This window comes from Aulostomus chinensis, chromosome 1, assembly GCF_037954235.1.
Source record: "Aulostomus chinensis isolate RoL2024-O1b breed Wild chromosome 1, RoL_Achi_v1.0, whole genome shotgun sequence".
In the NCBI taxonomy this organism is placed as follows: domain Eukaryota; kingdom Metazoa; phylum Chordata; class Actinopteri; order Syngnathiformes; family Aulostomidae; genus Aulostomus; species Aulostomus chinensis.
The window spans coordinates 47,657,451-47,675,781 of record NC_141320.1 but is presented as its reverse complement, the minus strand read 5'-3'; the positions used below and the strand labels follow the sequence as shown (position 1 = coordinate 47,675,781).

The 18,331-nt window shown below is 39.4% G+C and overlaps 1 long non-coding RNA gene and 1 other non-coding gene across 2 annotated transcripts in view; both read left to right on the top strand.

Annotated features, from left to right (window-relative positions):
* Positions 1-4,125: 4,125 nt before the first annotated feature.
* trnaa-ugc (transfer RNA alanine (anticodon UGC)) lies at positions 4,126-4,197 on the top strand. Its single transcript has one exon. It is a non-coding gene; the product is annotated as a tRNA-Ala (tRNA).
* A 697-nt stretch (positions 4,198-4,894) lies between these two features.
* The window catches only part of LOC147271980 (uncharacterized), a 25,501-nt gene continuing 12,064 nt past the window's right edge, over positions 4,895-18,331 (top strand). The window contains exons 1-3 of the long non-coding RNA XR_015115829.1: positions 4,895-5,068; positions 5,157-5,212; positions 5,297-5,933. This is a non-coding gene — a long non-coding RNA (uncharacterized LOC147271980). The remainder of the gene's footprint in view (positions 5,069-5,156; positions 5,213-5,296; positions 5,934-18,331) is intronic.

The following is an 18,331-nucleotide window of genomic DNA, read 5'->3' as shown; positions in this document are numbered from 1 at the left end:
CACATTCACGCACATGTGTAGGAGACTGAAATTCACCAAATTATCTTTATTCTTATCTTTATTATTATCATTTTGATGTTCTAGAGGAGACAACATCTGATCTTTGTTAGAGCCACCAGTCAAAGGTTTTCTTTAAAGGCTGTAGCAGCTGAGAATGAGGAATTAATAACCATCTTAGTGAGGACATTTTGAAACAATGACAGAAAAGATGACATTTTGCCAGCTCTGCTGCTCCAGCCAGTGTTGGACAGTGACTTGGGAATCTGTATTGTTGAATATCAGACTCCACTGGTGAGTGGATGCTGTATAAATTCCATCCATAAATGGAGGTGGATCCTAAAAGGGCTCGTTGACTCAGGAGGATCTCTCCACCCTACAGACTGAGAAGGAATCATCAAAGATGGCAGTTGGAGTTCTGTGGATCTGTCCTGGATTCCTCGTCCTCACGGACCAGAAGTCTGTCTGAAATACGACACTGATTGATGATCTTTTCATGAATCTGAAAATGCTTCTAAACTTAAGAGGAAAACAAATCTATCTTTTATATTAATTTTCATCATGGGAACGGACGTCTGCTGTGGTTGGTTTTTAAACGAGAGCAGGAAAGGACAGACAGCAGAAGGCAAATAAATAGAAAGAAGAAAAGACAAAAGAGAGAGAGAGAGAGAAAGAATGAGAGGGAGGGAGGGCTCTTGTGGGGCTACTTCCTGCTCCTCTGCTCCAGTTGGTTCTGCCCTGTCTGCTGGTGTCTCCACTGCTGTCACAGAGCGGCTGATTGTCACACCAAGAGACCGCAAGTGTCTCATGTTCAGTGTCTGGCACGGGACTTTGCAAAAGTAGGTAGTTATAGTTACTAGTTACTTCTGCCAAAATGTAACTGAGATAGTACCTGAGTTCCTCCACTCTGAAAGTAACTACTCACCAGGGAAAGTAACTACTGCAAGAAGACAGACATGTCCTCCCTCAAGCCTCACACAGACCATTGGTCCTGTTTGGTGTTCCAAGTCACACGTCTGGCCTTCTGTTTGAGGGGAGGAAGGTGTGGGGAACCCAACCCCTGGTTTACTGGTAGATTCATCACAGCCGACTTGGCACACACTTTGTCTCTGACCAAAAGACACAACAGGACCTCAGAGGACCGTACGACTCTTCTTTTCTTTTCACCAGGAGAGAAGTCTTTGTTTTTTGGAAAATGGCCGATTGCAACGGTAAGCAATTTCTTTATGTACTGTTGTCTTTAACTGATGCGATGATAAATTACTAGTGTGCTTTTCAACATTTGAAACCTTTTTTTGTTGAGGAAAAGTCCGGTGAGCCTCTCTGTATGATCATATCATGAACAAATAAATATTTGATTGAGTAAACCACTAAAACTTCTAGCCCATGACCTTTGCTTTCAAACACCCAGATTGACCACGTGCCTTCTGTTTTAGGGGAGGAGGGGTGAGGAACCCCAACCCTGCCTTTGAGCTGCTCTGGCTGTTTGACCTCTGTTTAATGGTGATGTTATTTCTGCTTCTCTTTGACTGTATGGAACAAAACAAGCTGAGGGCCAGTGAGTGTATTCAGAGATGGAGGCCAGGCAGCTGGAATCTCCACCAGAGGAAGCTTCAGGGTGTGCAGGACCATACCTGGATCATGAAGACGGGTTCATGGATTGGGAACTTTCAGCCAAACTCATGGAGCGTCTAAGAACTGCTGTCTGACTGCTGCTCAATGCTGCCATGAACACACAGTGGACTGGTGACTGGTGATGAAGCATTCATGTGAGAGCAACCACACGTGGGGAGGAAATACCTGATGACTATTTTGAAAGAGATCATGAAAACATACGGTCCAGGCTTTGGAACAGAAACCTCATCTGCACAATTAGAAAGGACCTGTTCCTGAACCACAGGCTCATCAGTCCTGCTAAGATCACGGGCGCTGCTGAGACACTGTTGGAGACACTGTTGGAGACACTGGTGCAAGCAGGGGTGGCACCAAGAGCGACTGGTGACTGTTGGAAAGTACACAGGTAGGTGACCACTGCTGGAACATTCATGCTGAACAAGCAGGATCTCAAACATTGGTATTCTACGTAGGTGGCGCTACAGAGTTGGATGTACTTTTTTGACTACTCTGACTTTGCCTACATGCAGGAATGCTGCCCAGGCCTGTGCACTGCTAATGGGACTGATGGGTGCCCTCAACCTTGCATGTCCCCCACGACTGTGCTACACTTCTGAAGTGTTTCAAAAACTTCTCTTGGATCTGGATGGACTTCAACTGTCCCCCAAAGTCCACGCATTAAAGGTGAAATTGTCTTGAATGAAGATTTGAAGTGACAAACTTCACAATGCCAAACCGATGAGGTCAGGTTTGAATGGACGATGTTGCAGTTGAACAAGATTTGAAAGCACTTTGATGAAGCGTTTCAGGAGTTCTTGTCACGCTCACTGACTGTTACACACTTGCGCTCACACACTCTCACACACTCACTTTACAGATGTGCGGTACACACACGGTGAAGAGGTTTTTGCTAAGAACATTTTTGTTTTGTTTTTTAAGAACATTTTTGTTTTGTTTTTTTAAGAACATTTTGGTTAGTTTTTTCCTGAACGTACTTGGAATACATTGATTCTTAAAAATAAATATGTATTTGTACTTTGACTACTCTAAATTGACCGTAGGTATGAATGTGAGTGTGAATGGTTGTTCGTCTCTGTGTGTTGGCCCTGTGATGGACTGGCGACCTGTCCAGGGTGAACCCTGCCTCTCACCCGTTGACGCTGGGATAGGTTCCAGCCCCCCCGCGACCCTTAATGTGTAGGAATAAGCGGAACACAATGTATGGATGGATGTATTTATTTGTACTGTATTTTAGTTGTGTGATCCTCTTCCTGAGCCTGTCTACCTGGACAGTGAGGACCAACAAGACAGCCTTGGTGCCTTTCTGAAGGCAGTACTTCATAGAACACCAACACAACTGAGCTTCACGGATGAAGTGCAGTTCATCTTTGGTGTTCTAGTTCCTGAGGGAGGCCTCACCATGGATATACTTTACAGAGTTTGTCCTTGCAGCAGTCAGTGACTTAATAGAGTCTAACAAAGGGTTGAACCTGAATGAGACAGTCACCCTTCAACATGGGGCCATGGCAGAGTGAACCAAGAACACTACAATGGGGGTGAGAGTGGAGCCATGATGGATTCACAGTTCATCACCTCCACCATCATGTGGACCACCTGATCACCTCTCCCTCAACCTCTAAATAACTCATTCCCTGACTGGGAATCGAACCCGGGCCGCAGCGGTGAAAGCGCCGAATCCTAGCCTCTAGACCAGGGACCACAGTGAGCTCTCCAACAACAGAGACTATAGACAATGACTCAAGAACACAGGACTCTGTTGTCTCAGCTTGAGATGCAGAGGGTCCACCAAGACCACCAGACACCTCAGCCCCCTAAAGACAGTCCACCCCCAGGATCCTGCACCCCTCTGCTCCAACTCAGCCCTCCATTCATAACTGACTTTGTCTCAGTCTCTTCACAATGCCAGTCACTGAAACACTGACAATGTGATGGGGGCTTCCTGTCTTTACTGCATTTTCTTCAAGGCTCACTACTGCTACTTCCTACAGTCGTCTCTACTGTGTACTTGTACTACCAGTTGTTATGAGCATCTGTGGATTTCTAAATATTTCAGTCATCAGTTTGCAACTGTATAGTGATGATGGGTCAGTTTAGAGCTGTCAATCAATGTTAATAATTGATCTTAACATCTGTACATTATTTTAGGAACACAAATACTTTTACTTCATTCTGAGGATGAGCAGACGTTCAATATAATTCTCATTTCCTGGTCAAAGACTCCTGCTAGTCACAGAGGATCTGGGCTGGATTGGAAAGCTTCTGAGAGGGAAACCTTCACTCTGGACTGGACTGAGAACGGAGCAGCCTCAGCTTCCTGGAGCCTGACTTGCCTCTGTGGTCTAAGGCTGTGTGGGCTGACATCACAGTGAAACTACTGAGATCACAGAGCCTTTGAGATCACAGGCTGACTTCCTTTTTATCCCTAAAATGAAGAATAAAAATGTTGTGTCTGTGTTTGTGTTGCTGCATCAGTTAAACAGTGACTCTGACAGAGGGGGTGTAGCTCAGTGGTAGAGCGCATGCTTTGCATGTATGAGGCCCCGGGTTCAATCCCCGGCATCTCCAGCTGGTCCTTTGGAGCCTTCATCTTACCAGCTAAATTGATCATTAAATGTGACAACAGTTGATAACAAACTACCAGAAGAGAAACCAGTCTGTTGCATATCAAAGTATTTATAGCTGGGTCAGCGTGACTGTGAGCCTTCATAGCCAGCATGAAGGAGCTGGTTTCATCTTTGCTGGGGAAATCCCACACACAGCTGCTCTCAGTTCCAAATGTGTGTGTCCTCACTCCTCCGTCCTCCTGCTGCCCTCAGAATACAGACACAATTCAACCTGGCAAGTTTGGAGCATAGAAGTGCTCCTGAAGAGATGTGTGTCAGCCCACAGCTGGCTGTTCTTACCTGGAACCTCAAGATGAAACTGCTTCCACAGATTGGAAATGAATCTGATGTTGACTTTTGGACAAATCACCTGTTCATCAGTTCCATCCATTTTCTACTGCTTATCTTGTTATAGAAAGGAGTCTATCTGCTGTGTGACTGAGGCAGTTACTGTGAGCTGCTGCATGTCTCAGTGTGTGTGTGTGTGTGTGTGTGTGAGTGTGTGTGTTGTGGCAGGATAGCGCCACACTCCCCACCGTGAGGGGCAGTGTGGCAGACGATAGTGAGCGGTCACCTAGAAGTAGACCTGGTCCGACCCTTCTCCGTCCTTTCCACTTCCTCTCCCTCCTTTACGGAGCCGACAGCCGTGCGTGGTGGCGTCTCGCTGGTCTGCAGATCGGTTACAAACAAAGGTATGCATGCTTGCTCTGCTCCATTATTCAGTGTCATGGGCCCCCTGTTTGCTCCAGTTTTGCTCCGTCCAGCGGTGTGGTGGTACCCTTGAGCTGGGCTGTCTCCCTTGGGCCGGTGTGTGCGTGGTGCGCTTTCTGTGGGTAAGACACGTAGTTGTCTGCCTTTCATATCAAGCTGCCGATGATCTGTGGTGTTCTGATTATCCTCTCCCGGCCATCGTTTGTGTAGTCTGGGCTGCTGGCTTCCTCCTCCTGCCTCGTCTGACGCCACGATTCTGCTCTCCGGTAGGAAATGTTTTTTCTTAGCTTTTGTTATTCTGTAATGCCCTTCATCCACATTTTAATCAGGTTAACTTGTTTATTTTGCAGTGCGCAGCCGTCAATTGCTGCTGTGAGCCTCGCTGCTGTTTTGGTTCTTCCTCTTCTTCTCTTCTTCAGTCTGGATTCTTGCTGATTCGGCTCATAACGGCTCTGCTCCCAGTAACGGCGGTTAAAGCCGTGCACTACGGCCTTTATAAGAGCCTCAACGTGGGCCAAGAGAAGGCATCCCGACCCTCATCGGCGCTGAGCCATCCCCCTTGGAGACCGGTTTTACTTAGAGGGGCAGACATTTCCTTAATTACTTGAGTTTATTCCTTTTCTATTTGTTATTTCTTTCTTTGAATTATTACTGTTAGTTGTTGTGGGTTACATTTGATTTATTGTTGAGAACCCTTATTATTATTATTATTATTATCATAGCCTTTTGCTCCCCATTTTGATCATTTGGATTTAAAACAGTTTCTGTTGGGTTATTTGTGGTAGCGATATTTAGTTCGTGTGTGAGGGTTGCCTTGATTTCATGTTTTTGATGGTGTTCTTTTCTTTTCTTTGACAGGTGTGGAGGGCCCAGTGCGGCAGCGGTCCCCCTGGTGATGGTTCCTTATTCATGTTTTTTTGGTTTGCTGTGTCACGGGTGCAGTGTAGTTTTTTTTGGATCCCTCCCCTTTTCGTTACCGCTGTCGTGGTAAGCCCCAGCCCTGTCCCCTTTTCCTTTCGGTAATTCGTCTTGCACTCCTTATTATATCCATTGGTATTCATTTAGTCTGTTGCTCATTTTAAACTATTTTTCTAAGAAAAGTATTTTTATAATTGGAAATCACGGTCCTGTCCTGTTGTATCTCTCGAACTGTGTGCCTTTGTTCAAGTGGAAGCCTGGTCATTTTGAAATTTTGTTTATATCCTGGGGTGAAAGCCCCCAGGTGGCGTTGTCAGCAACTGTTCCCCACCGCTCGCCTTGCCACAGTACGAACCTTAAAAAAATGCAACAGTAAAGTAGTAAGAGTTACTGTTATGTAGTGATAGTTGCTAATGAACTCAAAATGATGCTGACAGTAATGTAGTGATAGTTGCTAATTAACTCAGTGATGCTTACAGTAATGTAGTCAGAGTTTCGAACAACCTCAAAGTGATGCTGACAGTCATTTAGTAAGAGTTGCTAATGAACTCAAAATAATGCGACAGTGATGTCTATGAATTGCGAATAAACTCAAAATGATGCTAAAAGTAATGTAGTGATAGTTGCTAAGAAACTCAGTGATGCTTACAGTAATGTAGTAAGAGTTGCTACGAACCTCAAAATAATGCGACAGTAATGTAGTAAGAGTTGCTACGAACCTCAAAATATTGCGAAAATGATGTTGGAAGAATTGCTAATGAACTCAAAATAATGCTAACAGTAATGGAGTGACAGTTTCGAATAACCTCAAAGTGATGCTGACAGTCATGTAGTAAGAGTTGCTACGAACCTTTAAATAATGCAACAGTAATATAGTAAGAGTTGCTACGAACCTCAAAATATTGCGAAAGTGATGTTGGAAGAATTGCTAATGAACTCAAAATGATGCTAACAGTAATGTAGTGATAGTTGCTAATTAACTCAGTGATGCTTACAGTAATGGAGTAAGTGTTTCGAACAACCTCAAAGTGATGCTGACAGTCATTTAGTAAGAGTTGCTTATGAACTCAATTTAATGCTACAGTGATGTCGTAAGAATTGCTAATGAACTCAAAATGATGCTAACAGTAATGTAGTGATAGTTGCTAATGAACTAAGTGATGCTGACAGTAATGTAGTAAGAGTTTCGAACAACCTCAAAGTGATGCTGACAGTCATGTACTAAGAGTTGCTACGAACCTCAAAATATTGCGACAGTGATGTCGGAAGAATTGCTAATGAACTTAAAATGATGCTAACAGTAATGTAGTAAGTGTTTTGAATAACCTCAAAGGGATGGTGACAGTCATGTAGTAAGAGTTGCTTTGAACCTCAAAACAATGCGACAGTGATGTCAGAAGAATTGCTAAAGATCTCAAAATGATGCGACAGTGATTTAGTAAGAAGTGCTAATGAATTCAAAATGATGCTAACAGTAATGGAGTGAACGTTTCTAATAACCTCAAAGTGATGCTGACAGTCATGTACTAAGAGTTGCTACGAACCTCAAAATAATGCGACAGTGATGTCGGAAGAATTGCTAATAATCTGAAAATGATGCGACAGTGATGCAGTAAGAATTGCTAATGAACTCAAAATGATGCTAACAGTAATGGAGTGAAACTTTCGAATAACCTCAAAGTGATGGTGACAGTCATGTAGTAAGTGTTTCGAACAACCTCAAAGTGATGCTGACAGTCATGTAGTAAGAGTTGCTACTAACCTCAAAATGATGCTAATACTAATGTAGTGATAGTTACTAATAAAGTTAAAGTGATGCTGACAGTCATGTAGTAAGGGTTGCTACGAAACTTAAAATAATGCAACAGTAAAGTAGTAAGAGTTGCTTTGAACCTCAAAATAATGCGACAGTGATGTCAGAAGAATTGGTAATGATCTCAAACTGATGGGACAGTGATGTCGTAAGAATTGCGAATGAACTCATAATGATGCTAACAGTAATGTAGTGATAGTTGCTAATCAACTCAGTGATGCTTACAGTAATGTAGTAAGAGTTTCGAACAACCTCACAGTGATGCTGACAGTGATTTAGTAAGAGTTGCTAATGAACTCAATTTAATGCTACAGTGATGTCGTAAGAATTACTAATAAACTCTAAATGATGCTAACAGTAATGTAGTGATAGTTGTTAATAAACTCAAAGTGATGCTGACAGTAATGTAGTAAGAGTTGCTACGAACCTCAAAATATTGCGAAAATGATGTTGGAAGAATTGCTAATGAACTCAAAATAATGCTAACAGTAATGGAGTGACAGTTTCGAATAACCTCAAAGTGATGCTGACAGTCATGTAGTAAGAGTTGCTACGAACCTTTAAATAATGCAACAGTAATATAGTAAGAGTTGCTACGAACCTCAAAATATTGCGAAAGTGATGTTGGAAGAATTGCTAATGAACTCAAAATGATGCTAACAGTAATGTAGTGATAGTTGCTAATTAACTCAGTGATGCTTACAGTAATGGAGTAAGTGTTTCAAACAACCTCAAAGTGATGCTGACAGTCATTTAGTAAGAGTTGCTTATGAACTCAATTTAATGCTACAGTGATGTCGTAAGAATTGCTAATGAACTCAAAATGATGCTAACAGTAATGTAGTGATAGTTGCTAATGAACTAAGTGATGCTGACAGTAATGTAGTAAGAGTTTCGAACAACCTCAAAGTGATGCTGACAGTCATGTACTAAGAGTTGCTACGAACCTCAAAATATTGCGACAGTGATGTCGGAAGAATTGCTAATGAACTTAAAATGATGCTAACAGTAATGTAGTAAGTGTTTTGAATAACCTCAAAGGGATGGTGACATTCATGTAGTAAGAGTTGCTTTGAACCTCAAAACAATGCGACAGTGATGTCAGAAGAATTGCTAAAGATCTCAAAATGATGCGACAGTGATTTAGTAAGAAGTGCTAATGAATTCAAAATGATGCTAACAGTAATGGAGTGAACGTTTCTAATAATCTCAAAGTGATGCTGACAGTCATGTACTAAGAGTTGCTACGAACCTCAAAATAATGCGACAGTGATGTCGGAAGAATTGCTAATAATCTGAAAATGATGCGACAGTGATGCAGTAAGAATTGCTAATGAACTCAAAATGATGCTAACAGTAATGGAGTGAAACTTTCGAATAACCTCAAAGTGATGCTGACAGTCATGTAGTAAGTGTTTCGAACAACCTCAAAGTGATGCTGACAGTCATGTAGTAAGAGTTGCTACTAACCTCAAAATGATGCGAATACTAATGTAGTGATAGTTACTAATAAAGTTAAAGTGATGCTGACAGTCATGTAGTAAGGGTTGCTACGAAACTTAAAATAATGCAACAGTAAAGTAGTAAGAGTTGCTTTGAACCTCAAAATAATGCGACAGTGATGTCAGAAGAATTGGTAATGATCTCAAACTGATGGGACAGTGATGTCGTAAGAATTGCGAATGAACTCATAATGATGCTAACAGTAATGGAGTGATAGTTGCTAATCAACTCAGTGATGCTTACAGTAATGTAGTAAGAGTTTCGAACAACCTCACAGTGATGCTGACAGTGATTTAGTAAGAGTTGCTAATGAACTCAATTTAATGCTACAGTGATGTCGTAAGAATTACTAATAAACTCTAAATGATGCTAACAGTAATGTAGTGATAGTTGTTAATAAACTCAAAGTGATGCTGACAGTAATGTAGTAAGAGTTGCTACAAACCTCAAAATAATGTGACCGTGATGTCAGAAGAATTGCTAATGATCTAAAAATGATGCGACAGTGATGTAGTAAGAATTGCTAATGATCTCAAAATGATGCCAACAGTAATGGAGTGAAAGTTTCGAATAACCTCAAAGTGATGGTGACAGTCATGTAGTAAGAGTTGCTAAAAACCTCAAACTAATGCGACAGTAATGTAGTAAATGTTGCTACGAACCTCAAAATATTGCGACAGTGATGTCGTAACAATTGCTAATGAACTCAAAATGATGCTAACTGTAATGGAGTGAAACTTTCGAATAACCTCAAAGTGATGCTGAGAGTCATGTAGTAAGAGTTGCTTTGAACCTCAAAATAATGCGACAGTGATGTCAGAAGAATTGGTAATGATCTCAAACTGATGGGACAGTGATGTCGTAAGAATTGCAAATGAACTCAACATGATGCTAACAGTAATGTAGTAAGTGTTTCGAACAACCTCAAAGTGATGCTGACAGTCATGTACTAAGAGTTGCTACGAACCTCAAAATAATGCGACAGTAATGTAATAAAAGTTGCTACGAACCTCAATATATTGCGACAGTGATGTCGGAAGAATTGCGAATGAATTCAAGATGATGCTAACAGTAATGTAGTGATAGTTGCGAAGAAACTCAGTGATGCTGACAGTAATGTAGTAAGAGTTTCGAACAACCTCAAAGTGATGCTGACAGTCATGTCGTAAGAGTTGCTACGAACCTTAAAATAATGCAACAATAATGTAGTAAGAGTTGCCACGAAACTCAATATAATGCGACAGTAATGTAGTAAAAGTTGCTACGAACCTCGAAATATTGTGACAGTGATGTCGGAAGAATTGCTAAGGAACTTAAAATGATGCTAACAGTAATGTAGTAAGTGTTTCGAATAACCTCAAAGTGATGGTGACAGTCATGTAGTAAGAGTTGCTACGAACCTCAAAATAATGCGACAGTGATGTCAGAAGAATTGCTAAAGATCTCAAAATGATGCGACAGTGATTTAGTAAGAATTGCTAATGAACTCAAAATGATGCGAACAGTAATGTAGTGATAGTTGCTAAGAAACTCAATGATGCTTACAGTAATGTAGTAAGAGTTTCGAACAACCTAAAAATGATGCTGAAAGTCATTTAGTAAGAGTTGCGAATGAATTACATTTAATGCTGCAGTGATGTCGTGAGAATTGCTCAACAACTCAAAATGATGCTAACAGTAACGTAGTGATAGATGCTAATAAACTCAGTGATGCTTACAGTAATGGAGTAAGAGTTGCTTTGAACCTCAAAATAATGCGACAGTGATGTCAGAAGAATTGGTAATGATCTCAAACTGATGGGACAGTGATGTCGTAAGAATTGCAAATGAACTCAACATGATGCTAACGGTAATGTAGTAAGTGTTTCGAACAACCTCAAAGTGATGCTGACAGTCATGTACTAAGAGTTGCTACGAACCTCAAAATAATGCGACAGTAATGTAATAAAAGTTGCTACGAACCTCAAAATATTGCGACAGTGATGTCGGAAGAATTGCGAATGAACTCAAGATGATGCTAACAGTAACGTAGTGATAGTTGCGAAGAAAATCAGTGATGCTGACAGTAATGTAGTAAGAGTTTCGAACAACCTCAAAGTGATGCTGACAGTCATGTAGTAAGAGTTGCTACGAACCTTAAAATAATGCAACAATAATGTAGTAAGAGTTGCCACGAACCTCGAAATATTGTGACAGTGATGTCGGAAGAATTGCTAATGAACTTAAAATGATGCTAACAGTAATGTAGTAAGTGTTTCGAATAACCTCAAAGTGATGCTGACAGTCATATAGTAAGAGTTGCTACGAACTTCAAAATAATGCGACAGTGATGTCAGAAGAATTGCTAAAGATCTCAAAATGATGCGACAGTGATGTAGTAAGAATTGCTAATGAACTCAAAAAGATGCTAACAGTAATGTAGTGAAAGTTTCGAATAACCTCAAAGTGATGCTGACAGTCATGTAGTAAGAGTTGCTGCGAAACTCAAAATATTGCGACAGTGATGTCGGAAGAATTGCTAATGAACTCAAAATGATGCGACAGTGATTTAGTAAGTATTGCTAATGAACTCAAAATGATGCTAACAGTAATGGAGTGAAACTTTCGAATAACCTCAAAGTGATGCTGACAGTCATGTAGTAAGTGTTTCGAACAACCTCAAAGTGATGCTGACAGTCATGTAGTAAGAGTTGCTACTAACCTCAAAATGATGCTAATACTAATGTAGTGATAGTTACTAATAAAGTTAAAGTGATGCTGACAGTCATGTAGTAAGGGTTGCTACGAAACTTAAAATAATGCAACAGTAAAGTAGTAAGAGTTGCTTTGAACCTCAAAATAATGCGACAGTGATGTCAGAAGAATTGGTAATGATCTCAAACTGATGGGACAGTGATGTCGTAAGAATTGCGAATGAACTCATAATGATGCTAACAGTAATGGAGTGATAGTTGCTTATCAACTCAGTGATGCTTACAGTAATGTAGTAAGAGTTTCGAACAACCTCACAGTGATGCTGACAGTGATTTAGTAAGAGTTGCTAATGAACTCAATTTAATGCTACAGTGATGTCGTAAGAATTACTAATAAACTCTAAATGATGCTAACAGTAATGTAGTGATAGTTGTTAATAAACTCAAAGTGATGCTGACAGTAATGTAGTAAGAGTTGCTACAAACCTCAAAATAATGTGACCGTGATGTCAGAAGAATTGCTAATGATCTAAAAATGATGCGACAGTGATGTAGTAAGAATTGCTAATGATCTCAAAATGATGCCAACAGTAATGGAGTGAAAGTTTCGAATAACCTCAAAGTGATGGTGACAGTCATGTAGTAAGAGTTGCTAAAAACCTCAAAATAATGCGACAGTAATGTAGTAAATGTTGCTACGAACCTCAAAATATTGCGACAGTGATGTCGTAACAATTGCTAATGAACTCAAAATGATGCTAACTGTAATGGAGTGAAACTTTCGAATAACCTCAAAGTGATGCTGAGAGTCATGTAGTAAGAGTTGCTTTGAACCTCAAAATAATGCGACAGTGATGTCAGAAGAATTGGTAATGATCTCAAACTGATGGGACAGTGATGTCGTAAGAATTGCAAATGAACTCAACATGATGCTAACAGTAATGTAGTAAGTGTTTCGAACAACCTCAAAGTGATGCTGACAGTCATGTACTAAGAGTTGCTACGAACCTCAAAATAATGCGACAGTAATGTAATAAAAGTTGCTACGAACCTCAATATATTGCGACAGTGATGTCGGAAGAATTGCGAATGAATTCAAGATGATGCTAACAGTAATGTAGTGATAGTTGCGAAGAAACTCAGTGATGCTGACAGTAATGTAGTAAGAGTTTCGAACAACCTCAAAGTGATGCTGACAGTCATGTCGTAAGAGTTGCTACGAACCTTAAAATAATGCAACAATAATGTAGTAAGAGTTGCCACGAAACTCAATATAATGCGACAGTAATGTAGTAAAAGTTGCTACGAACCTCGAAATATTGTGACAGTGATGTCGGAAGAATTGCTAAGGAACTTAAAATGATGCTAACAGTAATGTAGTAAGTGTTTCGAATAACCTCAAAGTGATGGTGACAGTCATGTAGTAAGAGTTGCTACGAACCTCAAAATAATGCGACAGTGATGTCAGAAGAATTGCTAAAGATCTCAAAATGATGCGACAGTGATTTAGTAAGAATTGCTAATGAACTCAAAATGATGCGAACAGTAATGTAGTGATAGTTGCTAAGAAACTCAATGATGCTTACAGTAATGTAGTAAGAGTTTCAAACAACCTAAAAATGATGCTGAAAGTCATTTAGTAAGAGTTGCGAATGAATTACATTTAATGCTGCAGTGATGTCGTGAGAATTGCTCAACAACTCAAAATGATGCTAACAGTAACGTAGTGATAGATGCTAATAAACTCAGTGATGCTTACAGTAATGGAGTAAGAGTTGCTTTGAACCTCAAAATAATGCGACAGTGATGTCAGAAGAATTGGTAATGATCTCAAACTGATGGGACAGTGATGTCGTAAGAATTGCAAATGAACTCAACATGATGCTAACGGTAATGTAGTAAGTGTTTCGAACAACCTCAAAGTGATGCTGACAGTCATGTACTAAGAGTTGCTACGAACCTCAAAATAATGCGACAGTAATGTAATAAAAGTTGCTACGAACCTCAAAATATTGCGACAGTGATGTCGGAAGAATTGCGAATGAACTCAAGATGATGCTAACAGTAACGTAGTGATAGTTGCGAAGAAAATCAGTGATGCTGACAGTAATGTAGTAAGAGTTTCGAACAACCTCAAAGTGATGCTGACAGTCATGTAGTAAGAGTTGCTACGAACCTTAAAATAATGCAACAATAATGTAGTAAGAGTTGCCACGAACCTCGAAATATTGTGACAGTGATGTCGGAAGAATTGCTAATGAACTTAAAATGATGCTAACAGTAATGTAGTAAGTGTTTCGAATAACCTCAAAGTGATGCTGACAGTCATATAGTAAGAGTTGCTACGAACTTCAAAATAATGCGACAGTGATGTCAGAAGAATTGCTAAAGATCTCAAATTGATGCGACAGTGATGTAGTAAGAATTGCTAATGAACTCAAAAAGATGCTAACAGTAATGTAGTGAAAGTTTCGAATAACCTCAAAGTGATGCTGACAGTCATGTAGTAAGAGTTGCTGCGAAACTCAAAATATTGCGACAGTGATGTCGGAAGAATTGCTAATGAACTCAAAATGATGCGACAGTGATTTAGTAAGTATTGCTAATGAACTCAAAATGATGCTAACAGTAATGCAGTGAACGTTTCGAATAACCTCAAAGTGATGCTGACAGTCATGTACCAAGAGTTGCAACTAACCTCAAAATGATGCTAATAGTAATGTAATGATAGTTGCTAATAAAGTTAAAGTGATGCTGACAGTAATGTAGTAAGTGTTTCGAACAAACTTAAACTGATGCTAACAGTAATGTAGTGATAGTTGCTGATCAACTCAGTGATGCTTACAGTAATGTAGTAAGTGTTTCGAACAACCTCAAAGTGATGTTGACAGTCATGTAGTCAGAGTTGCTACGAACCTCAAAATATTGTGACAGTGATGTCGGAAGAATTGCTCATGAACTCAAAATGATGCTAACAGAAATGTAGTGATAGTTGCTAAGAAACTTAGTGATGCTTACAGTAATGTAGTAAGTGTTTCGAATAACCTCAAAGTGATGCTCACAGTAATGTAGTAAGAGTTGCTACGAACCTCAAAATAATGCGACAGTGATGTCAGAAGAATTGCTAAAAATCTCAAAATGATGCGACAGTGATGTCAGAAGAATTGGTAATGATCTCAAAATGATGCTAACAGTAACGTAGTGATAGTTGCTAATAAACTCTGTGATGCTAACAGTAATGTAGTAAGTGTTTCGAACAACCTCAAAGTGATGGTGACAGTCATGTAGTAAGAGTTGCTACGAACCTCAAAATAATGTGACAGTGATGTCAGAAGAATTGCTAAAGATCTCAAAATGATGCGACAGTGATTTAGTAAGAATTGCTAATGAACTCAAAATGATGCTAACAGTAATGGAGTGAACGTTTCGAATAACCTCAGAGTGATGCTGACAGTCATGTACTAAGAGTTGCTACGAACCTCAAAATAATTCGACAGTGATGTCGGAAGAATTGCTAATGATCTGAAAATGATGCGACAGTGATGTAGTAAGAATTGCTAATGAACTCAAAATAATGCTAACAGTAATGGAGTGAAACTTTCGAATAACCTCAAAGTGATGCTGACAGTCATGTAGTAAGTGTTGCTACAAACCTCAAAATAATGCGAAAGAAATGTAGTAAAAGTTCCTACGAACCTCAAAATATTGCAACAGTGATGTCGGAAGAATTGCTAATGAACTCAAGAAGATGCTAACAGTAATGTCGTGATAGTTGCTCAGAAACTCAGTGATGCTTACAGTAATGTAGTAAGAGTTTCGAACAACCTCAAAGTGATGCTGACAGTCATTTAGTAAGAGTTGCTCATGAACTCAATTCAATGCTACAGTGATGTCGTGAGAATTGCTCAAATACTCAAAATGATGCTAACAGTAATGTAGTGACAGTTGCTAATAAACTGAAAGTGATGCTGACAGTAATGTCGTAAGAGTTGCTAGGAACCTTAAAATAATGCAACAATAATGTAGTAAGAGTTGCTACGAACCTCAAAATAATGTGACAGTGATGTCAGAAGAATTGCTAATGATCTGAAAATGATGCGACAGTGATGTAGTAAGAATTGCTAATGAACTCAAAATGATGCTAACAGTAATGGAGTGAAAGTTTCGAATAACCTCAAAGTGATGCTGACAGTCATGTAGTAAGAGTTGCTGCGAAACTCAAAATATTGCGACAGTGATGTCGGAAGAATTGCTAATGAACTCAAAATGATGCTAACAGTAATGTAGTGATAGTTGCTAATCAACTCAGTGATACTTACAGTAATGTAGTAAGTGTTTCGAACAACCTCAAAGTGATGCTGACAGTCATGTAGTAAGAGTTGCTGTGAAACTCAAAATAATGCGACAGTGATGTCGGAAGAATTGCTCATGAACTCAAAATGATGCTAACAGTAATGTAGTGATAGTTGCTAATCAACTCAGTGATGCTTACAGTAATGTAGTAAGTGTTTCGAATAACCTCAAAGTAATGCTGACAGTCATGTAGTAAGAGTTGCTACGAACCTCAAAATAATGCAACAGTAATGGAGTAAAAGTTGCTACGAACCTCAAAATATTGCGACGGTGATGTCGGAAGAATTGCTAATGAACTCAAGATGATGCTAACAGTAATGTAGTGATAGTTGCTAAGAAACTCAGTGATGCTTACAGTAATGTAGTAAGAGTTTCGAACAACCTCAAAGTGATGCTGACAGTCATTTAGTAAGAGTTGCTAATGAACTCAATTTAATGCTACAGTGATGTCGTGAGAATTGCTCAACAACTCAAAATGATGCTCACAGTAATGTAGTGATACTTGCTAATAAACTCAAAGTGATGCTGAAAGTCATGTAGTAAGAGTTGCTACGAACCTTAAAATAATGCAACAATAATGTAGTAAGAGTTGCTATGAACCTCAAAATAATGTGACAGTGATGTCAGAAGAACTGCTAATGATCTGAAAATGATGCAACATTGATGTAGTAAGAATTGCTAATGAACTCAAAATGATGCTAACAGTAATGGAGTGAAAGTTTCGAATAACCTCAAAGTGATGCTCACAGTAATGTAGTAAGAGTTGCTACGAACCTCAAAATATTGCGGCAGTGATGTCGGAAGAATTGCTAATGAACTCAAAATGATGCTAACAGAAATGTAGTGATAGTTATTTATCAAGTCAGTGATGCTTACAGGAATGTCGTAAGTGTTTCGAACAACCTCAAAGTGATGCCGACAGTCATGTAGTAAGAGTTGCTACGAACCTCAAAATAATGCGACAGTGATGTCAGAAGAATTGGTAATGATCTAAAAATGATGCTAACAGTAACGTAGTGATAGATGCTAATAAACTCAGTGATGCTTACAGTAATGTAGTAAGAGTTGCTACTAACCTCAAAAAATGATGCTAATAGTAATGTAGTGATAGTTGCTAATAAAGTTAAAGTGATGCTGACAGTAATGTAGTAAGTGTTTCGAACAAACTCAAAGTGATGCTGACAGTAATGTAGTAAGAGTTGGTTTGAACCTCAAAATAATGCGACAGTGATGTCAGAAGAATTGGTAATGATCTCAAACTGATGCTAACAGTAATGTAGTGATAGTTGCTAATCAAGTCAGTGATGCTTACAGTAATGTAGTAAGTGTTTCGAACAACCTCAAAGTGATGCTGACAGTCATATAGTAAGAGTTGCTACGAACTTCAAAATAATGCGACAGTGATGTCAGAAGAATTGCTAAAGATCTCAAAATGATGCGACAGTGATGTCGTAAGTATTGCTAATGAACTCAAAATGATGCTAACAGTCATGCAGTGAACATTTCGAATAACCTCAAAGTGATGCTGACAGTCATGTACTAAGAGTTGCAACGAACTTCAAAATAATGCGACAGTGATGTCAGAAGAATTGCTAAAGATCTCAAAATGATGCGACAGTGATTTAGTAAGTATTGCTAATGAACTCAAAATGATGCTAACAGTAATGCAGTGAACGTTTCGAATAACCTCAAAGTGATGCTGACAGTCATGTACCAAGAGTTGCAACTAACCTCAAAATGATGCTAATAGTAATGTAGTGATAGTTGCTAATAAACTCAGTGATGCTTACAGTAATGTAGTAAGTGTTTCGAACAACCTCAAAGTGATGCTGACAGTCATGTACCAAGAGTTGCAACTAACCTCAAAATGATGCTAATAGTAATGTAGTGATAGTTGCTAATAAACTCAGTGATGCTTACAGTAATGTAGTAAGAGTTTCGAACAACCTCAAAGTGATGCTGACAGTCATTTAGTAAGAGTTGCTAATGAACTCAATTTAATGCTACAGTGATGTCGTGAGAATTGCTAAACAACTCAAAATGATGCTAACAGTCATGTTGTGATACTTGCTAATAAACTCAAAGTGATGCTGAAAGTCATGTAG